Source organism: Pristiophorus japonicus, chromosome 14 (genome assembly GCF_044704955.1).
Source record: "Pristiophorus japonicus isolate sPriJap1 chromosome 14, sPriJap1.hap1, whole genome shotgun sequence".
NCBI lineage: Eukaryota > Metazoa > Chordata > Chondrichthyes > Pristiophoridae > Pristiophorus > Pristiophorus japonicus.
Window position 1 is genome coordinate 140,384,636 of NC_091990.1, and position 23,075 is coordinate 140,407,710.

Genomic DNA, 23,075 nt, shown 5'->3' on the forward strand with positions numbered 1-23,075 from the left:
TGTGGATTAGAATAGGCTCACGGTACACCTTAAATCATGGTAAGTAACTCACTGGAGAATGCATGGCATCCTCAGCATGCTGCATTGCCACCACACCACTGAAATTACAGTCCTGCCCTTTATAGTTTCTTGGAATATGTCATTCCTTTGGATATGGCAGCCAAGCTTCACTTTCCTTATCCATGGGGGTAGATTTCAACTATTGTGCAGCTAACCGGCTGATTGATTGTTAGCACACACATTAGCGATTAATCACACTTTGTGTCATGTGAATGAGGGATGCGCATGTGACTCATTCACACGTAATTAAAGCTGCCATAATATGGACAGCTGAGCAACTATATATATTCTAAGTCTTTTAAGGTAGTTCTCTCAGGGGAGGTAGAACAAAGGGACTGACTATTTGCACTGCACTTTTTCTGTCCTTCTGCGCCTACGTCCTCTTGAAACTCTGCTCCCAATGACTCCCGCCCGAAACCGGAACTGGAAGTGGGACTACGAACCGGAAGTGGGGCCCTGCAATCAGTCCGACCATGTTGTTGCTCCACGGGTTCTTCGACCAAGCTGTTGCTCCTCCGTGAGCCTGCTCCTCCGACCGACTGCCGACAGGGCATCCCGCTGAGCTGCGAGCCCCAAGCCTCCCGCTGAGCCCCGAGCCTCCCGCTGGGCCCCGAGCCTCCCGCTGGGCCCCGAGCCTGCCGCTGGCCCCGAGCCTCCCACCAAGCCCTGTGCCTCCCGCTGGGCCCCAAGCCTCTGACCGGGCCCCAAGCCTCCCGCTGGGCCCCGAGCCTCCCGTGAGCCCCGAGCCTCTGACTGGGCCCCAAACCTCCCATGAGCCGCAAGTCCCGAGCGGCGGTGGCGGCGGGGGGAGAGGGGTGGCGCCGGCAGCGGCAGGCAGCCCATGGGGGGGGGGGGGGGGGGCGGCGGCGGTGGGAAGAGAGAAAGCCTCGATGGGGAACAGAGAGATAGCCGGTGGGGGGTTGGAGAGAGAGGGCTTGGGGGAGGAGGGCGAGAGAGAGAGAGAGAGCGAGAGAGAGAGAGCTTGGGAGGAGGGAGAGAGAGAGAAGAGAGCCTGGGTGGGGGGGACAGAGAGAGAGCCAAGGGTGGCGGGGGTGGGTGGGGGCAGAGAGAGAGAGAGAGGCTGGGGGGGATGAGTAAAGTTGCGGGGGGGCACAGTGAGAGGTTGGGGGGGATAGAGAGAGAGAGAGAGACTGGGGGAGAGAGAGAGAGGCTGGGGGGAAAGAGAGGCTGTGGGGGAGAGAGAAACTGGGGGGTAGAGAGAGACTGAGGGAGAGAGAGACATAGGACGGGAGAGGATCGGAGGGGAGAGAAGGAACTCAGGGAAGACGGATCATGTTCTTCCAACCCCTACAAGGGACATTGTTGGAGTGGATGATATCCAGAAGTCACAACACTGTCACTATTCACTTCATATCCAACAAACCTGTTAACAATCCATACACAATGCCCCATCAATGCTGGGGGGAGTGGAAGGATGCACTTGCGCTGGGGTAAGGCACGTTGGCTGGGGGAGACATGCACTTGGACTGGGGTAAGGCACTTTGGCTGGGGGAGGCATGCACTTGGACTGGAGTTAGGCATTTCGGCTGGGGGAGGCATGCACTTGGACTAGGGTAAGGCACTTTGGCTGGGCGAGGCATGCACTTTAACTGGGGTAAGGCACATTGGCTGGGGGAGGGATGTACTTGGACTGGGGTACAGGACTTTGGCTGGCCCTTGCTGTCTTCTGGGGAGCTATGTCCTCTGTCGCTTTAGGAAGTCAAAGTGGATCAAGTTACAATTTGCAAAGTCAGTGAGGCCCAAATTCCAGATGACACATTCATGTGAAACTTCAGGGTGTGGCTTATCCTCCAAAGGGACCAATCAGAAACAAAGGGTGGAGCATTTTGGCCATTATCGCAGTACAAATAAGCGCATCCAATACAAAAGGCACACTTCAGTTTCTGATATCAGTGCTTAGGAAATATGCCACAGCCATGGAAATAATGTATGTATGTACTTCCATTCAGTTGTGTATGCAGAAATGGTATCACAGTTATTAAGCATGTAGAAAATCTTTCATTGATCATGCAAATATTTCATGTCAGAATGCTGTGAAAAAGGGTCATCGACCTGAAACGTTAATTCTATTTCTCTCTACACAGATGCGGCCTGACCTGTTGATTATTTCCAGCATTGTCTGTTTTTATGTGATGTTACTATCTTGAGTTAGCAAATCATATTACATATTATAGCACAATTTTCACTGTGGCTAATAAGCACTAATAACAAGAGCAGCATTTTACCTGCGTGGATGATCTTTTGAGAAATATTAAATCAATTTTAATCAGCATCCATTTTCAAATTTTAGATCATTCTGTTCTCAGTGCTTCACAAAATAACACTTACATTTTGCTTATCCATTAATATTTTGGTCTTTATGAGATCAAAAGGATGAGAATAGCATATTTTGACATAATCTTATTGGTATTGGTATTTTTTTTCAACCACTTTTCCACAAAAAAGATGTAGAAAAGAAATACATTTAAATGTTGTTTTTTTAAAAGTATACCGAGAAGAAAGGTGGTTAAATTGATTCGGAGCTCGGCATTGAAGTTGTTTCCAATAAGCAATTTGTCAGCCTGTCTCAGTAATTGATAAACTCTTGACACCCGTTGTGTTGTGAAATCTTTGGCTGTGGATACTCAGCAGAGCTTATCTGACAGATCCTTCCTTCTGTCTGTGTGCACATGGGAAATAAAGCAGGGTCATAAACATACACTGACAGTCAGATTTCATAGGGCAAACCTTTGCTCAAATTCAGTAGATTAGTTGTAGGAGGGGATTTAGAGGTTATTCTGTTTCAGTCAAGTCTATGACCCAGTGAAGTTCACTGGGCTCAAGATTCAGCCTGAGTTAGAAACATAGAAACATAGAAAATAGGTGCAGGAGTAGGCCATTCGGCCCTTCTAGCCTGCACCGCCATTCAATGAGTTCATGGCTGAACATTCAACTTCAGTACCCCATTCCTGCTTTCTCGCCATAGCCGTTGATTCCCCTAGTAGTAAGGACCTCATCTAACTCCTTTTTGAATATATTTAGTGAATTGGCCTCAACAACTTTCTGTGGTAGAGAATTCCACAGGTTCACCACTCTCTGGGTGAAGAAGTTCCTCCGCATCTCGGTCCTAAATGGATTACTCCTTATCCTTAGACTATGACCTCTGGTTCTGGACTTCCCCAACATTGGGAACATTCTTCCTGCATCTAACCTGTCTAACCCCGTCAGAATTTTAAATGTTTCTATGAGGTCCCCTCTCATTCTTCTGAACTCCAGTGAATACAAGCCCAGTTGATCCAGTCTTTCTTGATAGGTCAGTCCCGCCATCCCGGGAATCAGTCTGGTGAACCTTCGCTGCACTCCCTCAATAGCAAGAATGTCCTTCCTCAGGTTAGGAGACCAAAACTGTACACAATACTCCAGGTGTGGCCTCACCAATGCCCTGTACAACTGTAGCAACACCTCCCTGCCCCTGTACTCAAATCCCCTTGCTATGAAGGCCAACATGCCATTTGCATTCTTAGCCGCCTGCTGCACCTGCATGCCAACCTTCAATGACTGATGTACCATGACACCCAGGTCTCTTTGCACCTCCCCTTTTCCTAATCTGTCACCATTCAGATAATAGTCTGTCTCTCTGTTTTTACCACCAAAGTGGATAACCTCACATTTATCCACATTATACTTCATCTGCCATGCATTTGCCCACTCACCTAACCTATCCAAGTCGCTCTGCAGCCTCACAGCATCCTCCTCGCAGCTCACACTGCCACCCAACTTAGTGTCATCCGCAAATTTGGAGATACTACATTTAATCCCCTCATCTAAATCATTAATGTACAGTGTAAACAGCTGGGGCCCCAGCACAGAACCTTGCGGTACCCCACTAGTCACTGCCTGCCATTCTGAAAAGTACCCATTTACTCCTACTCTTTGCTTCCTGTCTGACAACCAGTTCTCAATCCATGTCAGTACACTACCCCCAATCCCATGTGCTCTAACTTTGCACATCAATCTCTTGTGTGGGACCTTGTCGAACGCCTTCTGAAAGTCCAAATATACCACATCAACTGGTTCTCCCTTATCCACTCTACTGGAAACATCCTCAAAAAATTCCAGAAGATTTGTCAAGCATGATTTCCCTTTCACAAATCCATGCTGACTTGGACCTATCATGTCACCTCTTTCCAAATGCACTGCTATGACATCCTTAATAATTGATTCCATCATTTTACCCACTACCGATGTCAGGCTGACCGGTCTATAATTCCCTGTTTTCTCTCTCCCTCCTTTTTTAAAAAGTGGGGTTACATTGGCTACCCTCCACTCCATAGGAACTGATCCAGAGTCAATGGAATGTTGGAAAATGACTGTCAACGCATCCACTATTTCCAAGGCCACCTCCTTAAGTACTCTGGGATGCAGTCCATCAGGCCCTGGGGATTTATCGGCCTTCAATCCCATCAATTTCCCCAGCACAATTTCCCGGCTAATAAGGATTTCCCTCAGTTCCTCCTCCTTACTAGACCCCCCGACGCCTTTTATAACCGGAAGGTTGTTCGTGTCCTCCTTCGTGAATACCGAACCAAAGTACTTGTTCAATTGGTCCGCCATTTCTTTGTTCCCCGTTATGACTTCCCCTGATTCTGACTGCAGGGGACCTACGTTTGTCTTTACTAACCTTTTTCTCTTTACATATCTATAGAAACTTTTGCAATCCGTCTTAATGTTCCCTGCAAGCTTCTTCTCGTACTCCATTTTCCCTGCCCTAATCAAACCCTTTGTCCTCCTCTGCTGAATTCTAAATTTCTCCCAGTCCCCAGGTTCGCTGCTATTTCTGGCCAATTTGTATGCCACTTCCTTGGCTTTAATACTATCCCTGATTTCCCTTGATAGCCACGGTTGAGCCACCTTCCCTTTTTTATTTTTATGCCAGACAGGAATGTACAATTGTTGTAGTTCATCCATGCGGTCTCTAAATGTCTGCCATTGCCCATCCACAGTCAACCCCTTAAGTATCATTCGCCAATCCATCCCAGCCAATTCACGCCTCATACCTTCAAAGTTAGCCTTCTTTAAGTTCTGGACCATGGTCTCTGAATTAACTGTTTCATTCTCCATCCCAATGCAGAATTCCACCATATTATGGTCACTCTTCCCCAAGGGGCCTCGCACAACGAGATGTCTAATTAATCCTCTCTCATTACATAACACCCAGTCTAAGATGGCCTCCCCCCTAGTTGGTTCCTCGACATATTGGTCTAAAAAACCATCCCTTATGCACTCCAGGAAATCCTCCTCCACCATATTGCTTCCAGTTTGGTTAGCCCAATCTATGTGCATATTAAAGTCACCCATTATAACTGCTGCACCTTTATTGCACGCACCCCTAATTTCATGTTTGATGCCCTCCCCAACATCACTACTACTGTTTGGAGGTCTGTACACAACTCCCACTAACGTTTTTTGCTCTTTGGTGTTCTGCAGCTCTACCCATATAGATTCCACATCATCCAAGCTAATGTCCTTCCTAACTATTGCCTTAATCTCCTCCTTAACCAGCAATGCTACCCCACCTCCTTTTCCTTTTATTCTATCCTTCCTGAATGTTGAATACCCCTGGATATTGAGTTCCCAGCCCTGATCATCCTGGAGCCACGTCTCCGTAATCCCAATCACATCATATTTGTTAACATCTATTTGCACAGTTAATTCATCCACCTTATTGCGGATACTCCTTGCATTAAGACACAAAACCTTTAGGCTTGTTTTTTTAACACCCTCTGTCCTTTTAGAATTTTGCTGTACAATGGCCCTTTTTGTTCTTTGCCTTGGGTTTCTCTGCCCTCCACTTTTCCTCATCTCCTTTCTGTCTTTTGCTTTTGCCTCCTTTTTGTTTCCCTCTATCTCCCTGCATTGGTTCCCATCCCCCTGCCATATTAGTTTAACTCCTCCCCAACAGCACTAGCAAACACTCCCCTGAGGACATTGGTTCCAATTCTGCCCAGGTGCAGACCGTCCGGATTGTACTGGTCCCACCTCCCCCAGAACCGGTTCCAATGCCCCAGGAATTTGAATCCCTCCCTGCTGCACCATTGCTCAAGCCACGTATTCATCTGAGCTATCCTGCGATTCCTACTCTGACTAGCACGTGGCACTGGTAGCAATCCCGAGATTACTACTTTTGAGGTCCTACTTTTTAATTTAGCTCCTAGCTCCTTAAATTCATTTCGTAGGACCTCATCCCTTTTTTTACCTATGTCATTGGTACCAACGTGCACCACGACAACTGGCTGTTCTCCCTCCCTTTTTAGAATGTCCTGCACCCGCTCCGAGACATCCTTGACCCTTGCACCAGGGAGGCAACATACCATCCTGGAGTCTCGGTTGTGGCCGCAGAAACGCCTATCTATTCCCCTTACAATTGAATCCCCTATCACTATCGCTTACCCACTCTTTTTCCTGCCCTCCTGTGCAACAGAGCCAGCCACGGTGACATGAACTTGGCTGCTGCTGCCCTCGCCTGATGATTTATCCCCCTCAACAGCACTCAAAGCAGCGTATCTGTTTTGCAGTGGGATGACCACAGGGGACCCCTGCACTACCTTCCTTGCACTACTCTTCCTGCTGGTCTTCCATTCCCTCACTGGCTGTGGACCCTTCTCCTGCGGTAAGACCAACTCGCTACACGTGATACTCACGTCATTCTCAGCATCGTGGATGCTCCAGAGTGAATCCACCCTCAGCTCCAACTCCGCAACGCGGACCATCAGGAGCCCGAGGTGGACACACTTCCCGCACATGTAGTCGTCAGGGACACTGGTATTGTCCCCGAGTTCCCACATGGTACAGGAGGAGCATATCACATGACCGAGCTGTCCTGCCATGACTTAACCCTTAGATACACTTAAATTGCCGACAACAATGTTAAAAGTTACTGACTAATAAAGAAAAAGAAAAACTACTCACCAATTAGCAGCCAATCACTTACCACGTTGGCTGTGACGTCACCTTTTGATTTCTTTCTACTTCTTTTTTGACTTCTCTCAGCTGGAGCTGCACAAGTACGCCTCTCTCGACGCTCCCCGGCCTGCTGAGCCTTTTATAGGCCGCTGCCTCTCTCGACTCCCGCCTCTCTCGACGCTCCCCGGACTGCTGAGCCTTTTATAGGCCGCTGCCTCTCTCGACTCCCGCCTCTCTCGACGCTCCCCGGACTGCTGAGCCTTTTATAGGCCGCTGCCTCTCTCGACTCCCGCCTCTCTCGACGCTCCCCGGACTGCTGAGCCTTTTATAGGCCGCTGCCTTTCTCGACTCCCGCCTCTCTCGACGCTCCCCGGACTGCTGAGCCTTTTATAGGCCGCTGCCTCTCTCGACTCCCGCCTCTCTCGACGCTCCCCGGACTGCTGAGCCTTTTATAGGCCGCTGCCTCTCTCGACTCCCGCCTCTCTCGACGCTCCCTGGACTGCTGAGCCTTTTATAGGCCGCTGCCTCTCTCGACTCCCGCCTCTCTCGACGCTCCCCGGACTGCTCCTATTTTTTAAGAGCAACTAGTTTAGAATGGAGCATCTTATAAATTGCAATTCTCGGCATTTAGTTTGCTCCTGTTCTAGTGAGTTAGAATAGTTTCATTTTAGAATAGATTTTGATTTTCAAAAGGGGGCGTGTCCAGCCACTTACGCCTGTTTTGCAAGTTTAGGCAGTGAAAACTTACTCCAAACTAACTTAGAATGGAGTAAGTGTAGATTTTTGTATGCTCAGAAAAACCTTGCCTCGGCTTAGGAATCAGGCGTAGAAAACGAAAGATGGGGGTGGGGAGGAAGGAAGTTTACATTAAACACTTCACTTTTACAAATAAAGAGCCATCATCAATAATAAACAATAAATAAATCAATAAATCAACCAATAAATCAAACAAAAAAAATTAAAAAAGATAATAAAAAATCATTCAATAAATAAAAAATTAAGTTTCTACTCACCGACTGCAGCACTGGGAGCCCTCCAACAGCATGCTGGGACGGGGGCCCCCCCCCAGGAGATGCCAGTCAGGCGAGCCCGGCCACAGCCCAGGACTTTGGGCAGGGCCCGCACCCAGCGAGATGCCGGGCAGGCGGGCCCCGCCACTGCCGCCGAAGCCGAGCCGCCGCGGAGGACTTCAGGCGGGGCCCGCCATCAGAGAGATAGGGGCAATGTCCCTTTGGCCAGGGATAGGGTCATCGCCCGGAGACAGGACGCGCTGGGAGGGCCAGGAGCTACTGCGCACGCACACAGCTGCCGGCACTGTATTTGCCGCAGGGCTGTAGCTCCGCTCCCAGCAGCTCCCGCTGCACCGCGCCGCGCTGTAAACGGGCCTACAGATATCAGAGAATCGCGAGGTATGTATTCAGCGCAATTTTTGTTCTACAAATTAGGCGGGGCTCTCCGATGTGCACCGTTCCAGCGGGGGTCCGAAACTTGAGCCCACTATGTTGTATTTATTACACAAAAGAAAGTTGCTCTGAATGAATTAGTGCATCTGATCATAACTGTTGTTCTCTGTATTCACTTACTGTGAAATGAAACTGCTTAATGGGTTATTCTGACCTCATCTCACAAATGTGTAAACAGTGAGCCTATTGAAAAGAAAAATAAAGATTTGCATTAATATAGCAACTTTCATTACCTTAGGACATCCCAAAGTGCTTTACAGCCAATGAAGTACTGTGGAAGTGTAGTTACTGTGGTAATGTAGGAAACGCGGCAGCCAATTTGCACACAGCAATCTCCCACAACCAGCAATGTGATAATGACCAGATAATCTGGTTTTGTGATGTTAATTGAGGGATAAATATTGGCCAAGACACCAGGGATAATTCCCCTGTTCTTCTTTGAAATAGTGCCATGGGAACTTTTACATCCTCTTGAGATGGCAGACGGGACTTCGATTTAACGTCTCATCTGAAAGACAGTACCTCCAATAATGCAGCACTCCCTCAGCACCGCACTGGAGTGCCAGTCTAGATTTTTGTGTTCAAGTCTCTGGAGTGTAATTTGAACCCACACATTCAAGTCAGAGGCCGAGAGTGTGCCCAACTGAGCCACAGCTGACACTGGAGGAGCACACGTGAGCATGTGCAACATATATATACAATATCTGATTCATATGTCAAGGGTGACACATTGGCCGGAATCTTCCCAGCCCTGCGAGTGCAGGTGTGGAGGTGGGTCCCCTGTCAAAATAGCCCTGATTGACAGTGGGATGGGATCCCGCTCTGAACGCTGTCAGGTCTGCCTGTGGATCGCAGACCTAACAACAAGCGGTGGGCCAGTTCATTAAGGTACTTAACAGGTAGTTTAATACTATTTAAGAGGATTCAAAGCAGGCACTTATAATTTAACCAACCTTTTGATAGGTTTGCTGTTCCTTGGGGAACACGGCAGGTAAGTGGAGTCGGTTTCTCAGTGACTCTCCATTGCTTTGGCAAGTTGACCACTGAAGAAGTGTTAAAAAAGCCACAATTTCACAGCTGTTCACTTTCCAATGTCAAAAGCCGAAGCCTTCATAATTTGGAAAAAACCTGTGAGCTGCATGCAGGTTTGAAGTGTTTGCAGTGAACTCTCTATTCACTGTCACCTCCTTGGAGCAACCTCTCTCACCACTGACAGATCGCTTCTGTCATTTCAACCTCAGCTGCCATCTATTCCAGCAGCATCAGTGCCCTTGACAAAATCTCACCTTGGTCCTCAGAGTCCCACCACGATCAGCCCCTACATCAGCATCACCTAGCAAACCAGCAGCACCAACAGCAATACCAACCTTCTCCGCAATCAACTGATGCTGCACAGGACCAAGAGCATCAGCACCTGACCACATTGCTGCCTGAGAGGCCAGGGATGGCCTCACCATGGCTACATTTACTTCACTTGACGTTCTACACCCTGGCTGCCATTTGATGCACCAGATTGGCACCACCCCACACCAGCACCATAAAGCATACCTGCAATGCCCAAGCCATTCCTTTCACACTCATCACCATTCTGCGGGGTACACTTATGTTTGACCATTCACTACAACTCACTAAGCCACTTCCAAAGGTGCACACAAATCTGTCCAAGAACACAAAGTGTTCAAAATAAAGATTTCAATGTTTGACAACACATATCAGAAAATCTACATGAACATTGGCTAAAAGACGCAAGTGCCTATCCTTGTGTGTTATTAGTTGATATGGTTGGACAAGGATGAGGGTGAATGTGAGGGGTGGCTAGTGAAATGGAGATGTTATCATGTAGATAGAGAGAGACGGGGATGGGTGGAGGTGCAAGGTAAGTTGGTGTGAGTAAGATTGTGCAGGAGTAGGGTAGGGAAGGCAGAGTGATGGGGATGTGATGAGTGGCACAGCAGGATGAGGTCGAGTGTGGCTTTGCAATAACGTTTCCTGATTTACTGAGATCATTGAAAGGTTTGCGCCACTGCAGCCAGCTCCTCCTGATGACATCCCTGCTCGTGCCCTCCTGTGCAATGTGTAACCAGGCTATGTTGGTGACCTAGGGAGGTCTTTTCCGTCCATTGGAAGGGAAGCGAACCTCTCTGGAGGGAATCATGGGAGAGCTTCTGTGCAGCCGTGCACCTCTGTGCTGTGTTTATCAGTGTTTGCAGCAGCTCAATACTGCAGAACACTGACAGAAGAACTGTTACAATAAGGTTGGCCATGGTCCCTTTAAGGAAACCAGATGGTGACGCGTCATCAGGTGACATCATCAGACCGGCTTCCTGTTAATTAGCTGGGAAATGCGCAGGGCGGGCTTAACAAGCCCCAGCCACAGCAGACTGCTGTGAGAGGGAAGGCTGGAGCCGGGTGCGTATTCCGAACACATCACTAATGCTGCCCGCACCTGACTTGCCCCCATTGCCAAAATTGCAACCAGAGTTACATCACCTGGGTTATGCGTTTGAATTCATAGATATTAAGCAGTGTAAGTAAATTCTGGCACATAAAGTATGTGGGATGCACTTACTGGAGTGACTGACACCACTGAACGCGAGTATTTATGGTGTAAGGAATATGTCCAAAACATTTACTTAAAACTGTTCTCCTCCAAACAGAGTTTCAGCAATCAATCTGGTATCTGGGAAATAGGACTGGATTTTCGGCTCATTGTTGCTTCTGTTTTCGCTCCAGAGGGGCAGCAAAGATAGTGGCATGCTCTTCCACACTGATGGCCAGTTTCCAGTGCCCTGCTGGGGTTTTAGGGGCCAGTTTCGACGGGACGCAGAACATTACCACCTGGATGAGGCGAGCCGGTGTGTAATGCCCCTGGTTATGACACCGGCTCAGTTTCTGGCTCCCGCCCAACCTGCAGCATTCCATAGAGTGCCGTGCTGGGACCACCTGTGAAAGCAGGCAGTCCGACCTGTAGCAGCTGCAGTGAGGTAATAATGTCAGCCTCAGATAAGTGTGATTGTTTTTTGTTGCGATTTATGTTGTGGTGGCGCGAGTTATTTATTGGGAATGTGTTTTTTTTCAGGTTTTTTCCCTTTCCAGACTTCTCTTAGAGCGCTCCAAGGCTGGCTGTTTAGCTTGGGATTTTTGCATGCTCAACCGGCCTAACGCCCTAAGATAGGTGTGCAACATCTCCCTTAGCTCTCTGCCCCAAACTCAGGGCCCAGCTACCCAAGTTTGCTGATTGAGGAGCAACTTTCCCGGGCGCTATCAGGACAGCCCCACCACCATTACCATCCCAAAATGAGCAAAACTGAAAAGCCTACCCCAATGCTGAAAAAAATATCATGGATGCTTGTATGAAACAATGCATTCCTCTCAAGATCACAACGCAGCATGAAGACACTACAAACATGTCACTTTTTATCTGAATGTGAGTTTCTGTTTAAAAGGCTGAGAAGTTAAAAGAGTGAAATTGCCATTTGACAGTTATAGATTCTGTTGTTTCTTTAACCTGAGGCTATCACAGTTACTAACACAGCTGTTTAAGTGACTGACGCCTAAAGGGTGAATTCATCTAATACATGTGTCACATCAGATTGGGTAATGATAAAATTCATTTGAGAATGAAGTAAACATAAGATGATGATTTGAAACTTAAATTAAAAATATTAAGTATTCGAAGGTAGTTGTCATATTAATGATTTTAGTGTAGGAGTTGTCTGTTTAATGCATGTGTAACAGTGACTGTTAAAATGGACAGTAAGTGCATCCCCGGGTAAAGTTAGCTCTCATCCTCTAAAAGGACAGGAAGGAGAGAGGTTACAGGGGTTTGTGTCTGATGAGCGACAGTGTTTTGTTAGATTAATTTTATCCAGGATATAAATCAAGTTTTCGTGAGCCTCTTAATGCATTGCAAGCAGGACAAAGGTCCCAGCTGTCCTCCCCAAAGTAAAGGTGCCCTTAACACACGTGCACAATGACAAATCACAGCTGAATCTCCATGAATCAGCAGGGCTATGTTATTAGATAATCACTTTACAGAGTTTCTGAATTGGTTGAGTACTGCTGACTAAAAGAGATGTACTCTTGGACACTTCTAGCGTAAGCGAACAAGGGTCTCAATCCACTTATTAAAGCTCCAGTACTTAGTGGATTCACTAATCGCTGTCCTCCAACCTTTATTTCCCATGAAATAAAATTGGTTTAATCTTTTCATTTGGACTGATTTCAACCTGATATTATGTGAAGTTAATTTGATGCCTTTATGTATGTCATATCTATCATCTTTTATATGAAATTTAATATCCAATGTTCCAGCCTAGAAGGAAATGGGGGTCAAGACCAGAGAGAAATTACAGTTAGCTATCAAATTATGTAATTTAATAATCATCCAATGAGAGTCCTTGGCAGTTAATTATTTAAAAAGTCGCTTTGATTTTGAGATGGCAGAAAGCTGAACTGCCCTCCTAGAGATTTCTATATAATGTAGTGCATTTGAAGACATCATAAAATATTATTTTTATTTAACAGTGTTTTAGTCGTTAGATCCATAAAAGGTTGCAGGACAGAAAAATAGAACTAAAGAAAAAGATGCAATTTAAAGAGCATCTTGCCTGAGGGCATCTCAAAGCACTTTACAGCTAATGAAATATTTTTGAAGTGTCATCACTGTTGTAATGTAGGAAGCACGGCAGCCAATTTGCACACAGCAAGGGCTCACAAATTTAAAATTACCAGATAATCTGTTGTCGATGTCAGTTGAGGGATTAAATTAGCTAAGGTAACAAGGATAACTCCCCTATTCTTCTTCGAATTGTGCTCTAGTATCTTTTAAGTCCACCTGAGAGGGTAGATGGGGCAGACTTGGTTTAACATCTCATCCAAAAGATGGTACCTCCACCAGATCAGCACTCCCTTGGTGCTGCAGTGAAGTATCAGCCTGGATTATGCAGTCAATTCTCTGGAGTGGAGCTTGATCTTACAACCTTCTGACTCAGAGGAGTCACGGCGGAAACTATTCAAGAGGAGGCTATTCAGTCCATTGTGTCTCTACCGGCTCTTTGCTAAGCAATCCATAACTGAACTCACTGCCCTTCTCTCTCCCCATGGCCTTGCATCTCCATGTTCTTATCTAATGACATAAAGAAGATACTGTTTCTACTCCCAGTCTCTTTTCTAGAACCTCTCCAATATACCGTATATTAACCTAAATAACAATTCAAGCAATTTTCTATTTTTTCATTCCACCTGCTCATGTTGAAATGAAAGGAACAATGAAATATGACTTCTTATTATAAAAGCAATGTTTAAACTGAAGAGGTTTACCCAACTGCGCCTCAATCATTAACCTACAGGTGATCCAATTGCCCCAGGCACAGGACTAGAAAAATCTGGTTCAATGTATCTATCAGACAGAAAGCAATGAAAGGAACAAGAAAGTATCTTCTTAGGAACTATTCAATTAGAAAAGCAAGTAGGTTTATTGCGCTATTATAGTGAACATTAATGTTCCATGATGTGTGGTGATGGTTGTACAATTTTAAATTAGCAGCAATGTCGTTGTGTTCTGGAACATTTTTAAAATGGTAATGAGGACCGGATGAGAAATCCAGCCATCACCAGTCGGCTGGGCCCTGGATCTGTGTCCCCGCTGATCGGTGGCGTGGCTGGTCCAATGCCAGATTTCAGTTCCAAAAAACCCTGAGACACTGCAGTGGCCACGGTCTCAAAAACACGATTCATGTTGTACTCCAATCTGTTTCCTATTGCTTCCAGAGCTCCAGACTGTGCTTCTTTGGAGGTGGAGGCACCATATGGTCTCTGGCCACTTCTTAGCTGGTGTTCTGCTGCAGCTTGCAATGAAGCTGTCATTATCTAATTGCCATCTGCAAAGAAGAGAAAGCTTCCATGATGTTGCTGCAAAGATCAGCTGCAGATTTGAGAGTGGCACCTTCACTTGCCACACATACTCAGAGATTGACCTCAGAGCCTGCATAAAGGTATCCTTCATTTCAGGAGAGTACCGCTGAGTTTTGAGCCTTACAGCTCTGAAGCCATGGGTAGCATTCTACTACCTCCACTAAGAAGGTGACACTTCCTCACCCACTCCCCACTCTTGCAGGTTCCTCATGCTCTGTGAATCACCCAGTGTCACATCCTCACTACAACTATCTAATCCCGCTCGGAGAAAGAATTTGTGTTCATGTCTGGGAGTGAGGAAGCAAGTGATGCAGGAGATGAGTCAGAGGGGGTTGGGGAAGAGGAAGATGGGTAGAATGAAGCAGCTGGAATTGTTGGGTGGGATAATTCCCATCCTCTTCCTCACCACCATTAATGACGAGGGAGAAAAACTCTTCTGATCCTCCTCCTCATAAGTACCATCAGTGGATCTGCAGGAAACGAGGAAAGAATTTAAGAATTGTAGAACATCACCACTTTGGGATTAAGGTGACAGAGAAATGGGGTGGAAAGTTTCATCTGTGTGGTGGTGGCAGAGGGATGTCAGGGAGAGAGCATAGGTGTATAATTACTAACCTGTGCTGAATAGGTGCCGCAAACCTTGCCATCTCCCATGGCAACAGCCCAGTGAGTGCCAAAGAAATGTCCACAAAGGGGTTTTAAAGGTGGGGCTGTCCCCTCTGCCAGCCTGCCATTGGCGGGCATTGTGTGCCAGTCTTTGCTGCAAGAAGCTAGAGTAAATGAGGAATGTGTGCAAAGTTGCATGAGAGAGATGAAGTAAGAGATGTGCGATTATGAGGCTGTTCAATTGGTGGAAGTCATTTTCAGGTTGTGCTTGCAAGTAATTGTTGGTAGGGAAGCTGTGTCGTTATAGTGCAGGATACTGACTCAGAGACCCCTTAACCAGAGTGCACTGTATGCGGTTCGGTGTGGAGATGTTACTTTAAGAGATTGAAGAGTGTGATGGTGCCCAGAGTGGGCAAGGAAAAATAGGAGAGTGCCCAATGTTTTACCTTGGCACCTCAAGTGAAGTTACTGAACTTTTTGCAGCACTGTTCTGCATTCTGAGGGTGAGTGAGTTAGCAAATAATGCCAATGCCTCCTCCCTCCAAGTAGCATGAGTTACATTCCTGGTAGGCTTGGTGACACCCATGCCTAGGAGTCTGTGCCTTCTGCCTTTAACATCCCTGATAGCATCTTGGAGATCTATATTGTTGAAGTGATGTGCTCTTTCTTGGATTGGACCCTGCCCTGCTACCTTCTTGATATTGATGTCTTTCTGTAATTCTGTACAAGTATAATAAACAAAACATTGCTCAGACATGCAGTGAAGTTATTTGAGAGTGAAGTGAAAGGGTTAAGGACTGTTGCTTTCTTACCTGTTCATCCTCCAATCTGCTGTTGAAGAGTGTAGACTGAACTGTGTTTTTTGGCACAGCACAGGAATTTCCATGTAGTTCAGCTGCTTGCATCCATTTTACATGGGTTTACATCAATGACTGCACCAATGTGACTACAGATGAGCAGACTCAGCAAACCCATGTGCAACACCCTCTGCAGGCCTTGGTGGGCATAACTATCTGTACAGTAAATCCCATTGGCCTTTTCAGCTTCCAAGCAGATGGGTCCTTACCCTTGGGTCAGAAGGCAACTCAGTACACACCCCAAGGATGTGCTCACAGAATTAGAGAGCTCTTGACTTGTCAGTTATTTGCACTAGCCCAGAGGAACTTAATTAATTATGAGTACTTTCAGACTTTAGACAATCGTAAAATGATTTACGATGATTTTAGCAAAATGACATTATCCTTATGGATTCAAGTCTGTAGTAAGCCTCATGTCATTGCAACATCTTACGATTACTCCAAGGGATTTCTCATACCATTTTTTAAGACCTCTGCTTTTGCCTCACAGCTTTCTTTCCCCTGGCAGTCATCTTAATAGGATCCTACATAGTCGATGAGTAGGTAGCGTTATGAGGTGGAAGGCACTCTGTTTTCCACAACCAACTAGCAGTCTCCACAGAAATATTTTGCACTGTATTTCTGTTTTAGTACCTTTACTTTTTTTAGTTCACAAGTATGTTTTGTTCTTACATGGCACACGAGGTAGTCACGTTTGTCATTGAAATAACAACTTTATTCAGTTACTGAATTTTTAAAAATCAAGGCCAAGCCAACAGGTTTGACATATTTCAATCACTGATCAAGAGGAATAAACAGTAAAGAAAAAATTCAGAAATTCATGCTGAGATGTACCTACAGTCTTAAAGGTTCTTTGGTATCCAACCTAAGTGATATTTTCTGTGGCACTGCTATCTAGTCCCCCTACAGACGTTTACTGCAACCAAGTGTTTTGATGTAATGAAAGGAGAGAGGGAAGAAGCGAGTAATAAGTTAGGGGCAGACTTCATCCATGTGTCTCTTACACATCGCTGCTTAACAACAAACAGAAACATCTGTTCCATAAAGTATTTTTTATCATACTACATGTGTGCACAATGAACGAATGGATTATTCTTGATGGGTTATTTTTCCATTTGGATTACTTTGCTATCAACTTGAGCTGCCTCATAACTGCAATTTTCATGCCAAAAGTCTGATGTCTACACTCTACGCTTACTTTGAGAGTCTTGTGTCAGGCATGCGAACAATGTGACCTGCCCAACGGAGCTGTTCGAGTGTGGTCAGTGCTTTGATGCTGGGGATGTTGGCCTGATCGAGGACACTAACGTTGGTACGTCTGTCCTCCCAGGGGATTTGCAGGATCTTGCAGAGACCACACTGGTGGTATTTCTCCAGCGATTTGAGTTGTCTACTGCATATGGTCCACGTCTCTGAGCCATGCAGGAGGGCGGGTATCCCTACAGCCCTGTAGACCATAAGCTTGGTGCCAGATTTAGGGTTAAGGTTAGGGTTAGGGTCTGAGGCCCTGATCTTCGAACACTGTTTTCCTCAGGTGGCCGAAGGCTGCACTGGCGTGCTGGAGGCAGTGTTAAACCTTGTCGTCGATATCTGTCCTTGCTGATAATAGGCTCCCGAGGTATGGAAAGTGGTCCACGTTGTCCAGGGCTGCACCGTGGATTTTGATGATTGTGGGGCAGTGCTGTGTGGTGGGGTCAGGTTGGTGGAGGACCTTTGTCTTACGGATGTTTAGTGTAAGGCCCATGCTTTCGTAGCTTGCTCCCAAAGCAAGCGCTCTACTCGGAACTCCTACACGACAAGTGAGCCCCAGGTGGGCAGAGGAAACATTTCAAGGACACCCTCAAAGCTTCCTTGATAAAATGCAACATCCCCACTGACACCTGGTAGTCCCTGGCCAAAGATTACGTAAGTGGAGGAAGAGCATCCGGGGGGGCACTGAACACCTCAAGTCACCGAGAGCATGCAGAAAACAAGCGCAGGCAGCGGAAGGAGCGTGCGGCAAACCAGACTCCCCACCCATCCTTTTCCACCTGTGACAGAGTCTGTAATTCCCGTATTGGACTGTTCAGTCGCCTAAGAACTCATTTTTAGAGTGGAAGCAAGTCTTCCTCGATTTCGAGGGACTGCCTATGATGATGACACTCTGCACAGACTAAATTTAGAGTCAAATTGAACATTCCAGGTCACAACAGGTAAAAAACTAACATTTTAAAATATGACCACAACAAATGTGTTGAACAATACATAAGACTACACACAGTAGGAGGTTTATAACATCTAATTAAAATGAGAATAGAGGGGCAATGAAATGATGCCATGGGATATCAGCATATGAATGCTTAAAGTTTAATGTTCCTCTCACTACTAATTTAGCTAAAGTGACAACTTATTTAAAGTAAATGGGTTAATACTTTTGCTAAAATAGCAGAGAGAGGAATTTCAGATGACGTATGCTGATCCCACTGTGTAATTTCAGGGCCTAAATTACAACACAGCAATTTGCAGCTTCAACTGTAGTCAAAGCACTTAAGGCATCTGATACAACAGCAACCTAAAAAACAAGCAGTAAATGCAGCTTAAATCTGTACACTTCAATAGTCACAGAAATATTATACAACTCGTTAGAGCCAGCAATGTCTAGTCACTGAACCTCAAAAAGTTGCATTTCACTGCTATTTGTGAGAAAGTTCAACCACAGAAATATTGCTCAATTTAACAAAAAAAGACTCATATTGAAGTCGTATAAATAAATCAACCATCCATTGGAAATGAGAATGGTCCAACAAACAGACTAGAGGAACGATATTATGAATATTAACTCCCACTTTGGGGCCCTACCCAGGGGAAATCTCCATCCATTAAAATAATTGGATGAAAAATCATGGAAAGTGCACTGTGATTTCCTGATATGCATTCCTGGATAGTGGGGCATCAGGATCATATGTCCATTAAATAAATCCTCAGGTGTCATAGTGTAACAAGTGAGAAATTTCATTACAACATTAAATTTACACAAATGAAGCCCAAATTTCCCCAGGAGTTGCCCTGTTTTTTTTGGAGTTAATAGCTTTTTTTGGAGTAACTTAAAAATCGCAAATTTTCCCATTTAACCTGCTCCAGTGTAAGTGAGTTAGTTAGGTTTTTTTCTAGTTTAGTAGTTTCCAAAAGGGGGCGTGACAAGCCACTTACGCATCTTCTGGCCATAGAAGCAAATTTGGCTAACGGAAAGTTACTCCAAACTAACTTAGGCCAGTGTATGTGGCCACTTTTGTAGGCACAGGAAAACCTTACTTATATTTAAGAAATCAGCGCAGGTAGCCAGAGATAGGAGGCGGGGGTGGGGGGCGGGGGGTGGGGGAAGTGAGTTAGAGGATTCTAAAGCACTAAAGACCTTCACAACATCAGCACAATATCACAACATCTTCAGCACAACAGCTGCACAACATCATCAAAAATAAATGAAAGATAAATCAGCTACTGAAAATAGAGCAGTCCAATCTTGCCAACTGCAGAATGCACTGACTAGCCCTCTCACCAGGGCTAGGGGCAGCAGGACGCATGACTGTAGAGGTGAGGGATTTTACTTTTTACAGTTGTCCCTAAATGTTGTGTGGTCCGAATGGAGCATGATTCAGTTTTAATGCAAAATATCTTGTTTTGGATATTTTACAGTGCACTTCAATGACAACAACAGCAACAACAGCAAAGAAAATCTGCACCCATCCCTTACCCACATCTCAGGGAAAGTACACTTCCTCATAGGGTCGGTGATGGTGGTGGGGGGGGTTGCAGGCCTGGCTTTGGTCTCACCGGTGGCTGGTTGGTGGATTGAAGTGGGAGTGGCATTTGAGTATCCGGCCTTTGTGCCCTTATTACAGAAGCTAGCTCCCTCATGGCATCTGCCATCATTTGCACACCCTCTGAAATGCCCGCCCTTAGTTCCAGTCTCAGTGCTGAAGTTTCACCCGACAGTGTTGCCACCTCATCACGCACCTCACTGACGGTCGCCACGAGTGATTAGGTAAGGGCATTGGTCTCCTCACCCAATGACATAACCTGATTACCATCTGATGAAGGCTGCATCTCAAGAGAGATTGGTCGGCTTCTACTTCCCCTCGCCTTGGGTCTTCCTAGTGGCACCCCTCCAGTGTGAGGCGCAGGCTGGGACGGTGGGGCGCTTGGTGTCCCAACATGCATTTTACCACCGTCACTGGGACCCGCTACCTCAGAAGGTGTGAAACCATGGAATGTCGCCGAGAAGCTCATGGAGATTTCTGGCAGAGTGATGCCCTGTACTATGGATTGATCCATATCGCGGTCAGCATTCTCCCGTGAACACATTTCCATGGACCCCTCCTCCCCCCCACCCGCCTTGGTCTGGAGCGTACGCATCTGGATCTTCTGGTGGATCTTCAGGATGTTGAGGAGTGTCTTTTTCTTCTGCAAAATACAACAGAACAGTCAAATGGTTAGCAGCACAGGAGGGGGTAGGATTAGTGGCATAAGTAGTCTGATGCCTAGCAGGCCAGTCAGCAGGTTGATTTGAAGGGTGTCTATGCATTTTAACGTCTCACCCTCACCCTCGCGTGTGGGTCCAGCATGTGCAGAGCTGATTCTTTTTCTGCCGGTGCTACTCAGCAAGGCAGCAACCTTCTGTTCCAGGGGTGACAGTTGGTGCAGATTTGGCGGACCTCCTCCTGTTCTAAGTCTTTCCCTTTTTTTGTGGGCCAATTACTTCTGCAAAGTTGAAAATATTAATTTTCACACATGGTGCGCTTCGGATAGGTGGTTCACATACAGATGGTCACATTTTCAATTGCAATTCAATTTGAAGATGAAGATATTACTGACACTACTTGACCAACGTCCTGTCATTTCTTTTTGCACTGGCTTCCAGATCTTGCAGTATTCACCCCTGCGGAGTATTCTTCTGCAACTAGGTTCCATCTTCTTCTCACTTCCTTGGGTGAAACTTTCATGGGACCACTCTTACTAATATTCAGCTCCAGCCACTTCTCCTCAATTGCAATCACTAGTTTCTCCACTTCCTCATGGAGGAAATTCTTTGTTCTTGTTGCATGCTCTTGCATCATTCGTGTATTGGACTTACATTCAGGTAATGTTCAAAAATCACAGTTGTCACCTTTCTTCCACCTATCCAGCACTCCTTTGCACTCCCTCAGCCACACAAAAATCACTATTTAAACCTGACCTTTATATATGGCCCATTGCCAACGGTACTGAGGACGCTCTCCCTTTAACTGGCCAATTGGCAAGCTTCCTGTTGCACTGCACATGCGTGCATGCTGAAATGCGCATTGCGCATGCGTGCATGCTCAAACTGACATGCGTCCCTCTGTTAGCACTCCACGAGACACTGGGCCCAAGCCCCGCCCCCCTGCCGGCTGCGCTGAGCAAGCGCGGCTGAAGCTCCGCGCCCCGCAGGCTCTGCAGCACCACGCCAATGGAACCGGACAACGAGGGAGCGGCCAAATTACCAGGTACATTTTTGGCCGCTTTTTTTGCCCCAAAAATCGGCGTGCCACCCCTAACTACATCGCTCTAGGCGGCTGGGGAAATTTAGGCCTAGGAAACTATCTGTGTATTATCACGGAAAGAGTCCAATACATTTTTGTGTATATCATAGCGAGAAAACTTTAATACAAAAGCAAAATACTGCAGATGCTGGAACCTGAAATAAAAACAGAAAATGCTGGAAATCTCAGCGGGTCAGGCAGCATCTGTGGAGAGAAAAACAGAGTTAATATTTCAGGTCAATGACCCTTCATTAGAGCTGGTGAATGTTTGAAAAGAACAGATTCTTCAGAAGCACTGAAAGGTAGAGAGGAAGAAAGAACAAAAGGGAAGCTCTGTGATAGGATGGAAGGCTGGAGAGATTAGAGAGACAAAAGGGATGATGGGCCGAATTGAAATGTTAATGGCAGAAGTTAGAAAAAGGTTAGTCGAGATAGAGTGTGAATGGCGGAATAATGACCAGCTACCATTGGAGACAAAGAGAAAAAAAACATAAAATCGGGGGGGGGAGGGGAAGGGAGCCATCGATGGGCAGAGGTTATCTGAAATTTTTGAACTCGATGTTGAGTCCAGAAGGCTGTGAAGTGCCTAAACAAAAGATAAGGTGCTGTTCCTCGAGCTTGCGTTGAACTTCATTGGAACAGTGTAGGAGGCTGAGGACGGAGATGTCAGAGTGGGAGTGGAGCGGGGCATTAAAGTGACAGGCGACCGGAAGCTCAGGGTCACGCTTATAGACTGAACGGAGGTGCTCCGCAATCTATGTTTGGTCTCCCCAATGTAGAGGAGACCACATCGTGAGCAGCGAATGCAGTATATCAAATTGAAAGAAGTAAAAGTAAATCGCTATTTCACCTGGAAGGAGTATTTGGAGCTGTGGATAATGGGAAGGGAGGAGGTAAAAGGGCAGGTGTTGCATCTCCTGCACTTGCACAGGAAGGTGCTGTGGGAAGGGGTGCTGGGGTGACTGCGGAATTGACCAGGGTGTCGCGGAGGGAGCGGTCTCTTCGGAATGCTGAGAGGGAAAGGGAGGGGAAGATGTGATTGGTGGTGGGATTATGCTGAAGGTGGCGGAAATGGCGAAGGATGATCTGTTTAATGTGGAGCTGGTGGGGTGAAAGGTGAGGACAAGGGGAACCCTGTCGTGGTTCTGAAAGGGAGGGGAAGGGATGAGAGCAGAGATGTGGGAAATAGAACAAGCACAGTCGAGGGTCATGTTAACCACAGTGGAAGGGAATCCTCGGTTGAGGAAAAATGAAGATATGTCAGAGGCACGAGTGTGAAAGGTGGCATCATCACAGCAGAAAACTTTAATGCTGCAATATATTCAAAACAGACTAAAGTCTGACATGGAACAATTGACCTGTGATTATGATTTTTACCACGCTGAGGATATGACATCACCAAATTTTAAAATCAAATTTCATATACATTATATTAGTTGGCAATGTTACATGGCATAAGTAGCAATTTACCACTGTTCTCCAATTTTAGATTAATTAGCAGCAGTGGAAATATGTATTCCTGATAATGACTAATTTCAATTAAGAACATTTTTTCTGGAACAGTTTCACTTGCCAGCTCTAATTGACTTTGCATGTTAAAGCCAACACAGTTCGATTAACAATGCTATGAATATGTTTGTCACTCAAGCTGTAAAATCTGAAGTTGCAGTAGC